The following is a 666-nucleotide window of genomic DNA, read 5'->3' as shown; positions in this document are numbered from 1 at the left end:
AACTGAGGCTTATCGACTTCGCCAAGCAACGAAACGAGGTAATCCGTAGCATTAGGGTGGCACTAGATTCGCTGTCTCCTGATCGAAAGACGAGAAAAAAATAGAGACCGACGGGGAAAACGCAGAAATTCTATCAGAAAGTGACCGATGTTCAGAGAATTCTAAAACTATGGAGGAAAAAATTCTTGTCGCTATTAGAGGTATACGCCGCCGAGCCACGCCGCCGCCGCCGCCGTTTTTTGTCATTTTTCACGCGCCGCCGCCGAATTACGAAAATATCGGCGCGGCGGCGGCGGCGGCGGCGTTCGGCGCCTAAAGAATTTTGTACTACTCGTAAAAAAACACTATTTTAGAAAATGAAAATTACATTTTTAAAGGAGTTTTTTTTTTTGCTTAATTTGGGCCACTGAACAAAAGCGTAACTCAGAAAAAACATAGGTAACACGTTTTTCAATCGAAAGCGTTTATTACAGTTAAATTAGGGTCGAATACTGGTAATCTGACAATTTTCTTCCGCAGTAGACAATTTTTTTCAATACTACAACAATACTACTTTTTTATATACTACAACAACAAGAAAGTTATAACACATCTAAAACTTTAACGCCAATATCTCAGAAAGCAGTTTTAACAGAAGCGCCCTTATTGCATCTAACTCCTCAATTA

The sequence above is a fragment of the Rhagoletis pomonella genome, unplaced genomic scaffold (assembly GCF_013731165.1).
Source record: "Rhagoletis pomonella isolate Grant_MI unplaced genomic scaffold, Rhpom_1.0 Rhpom_scaffold_00007, whole genome shotgun sequence".
NCBI classification, from domain to species: Eukaryota; Metazoa; Arthropoda; class Insecta; order Diptera; family Tephritidae; genus Rhagoletis; species Rhagoletis pomonella.
This window is presented reverse-complemented; position numbering follows the sequence as displayed.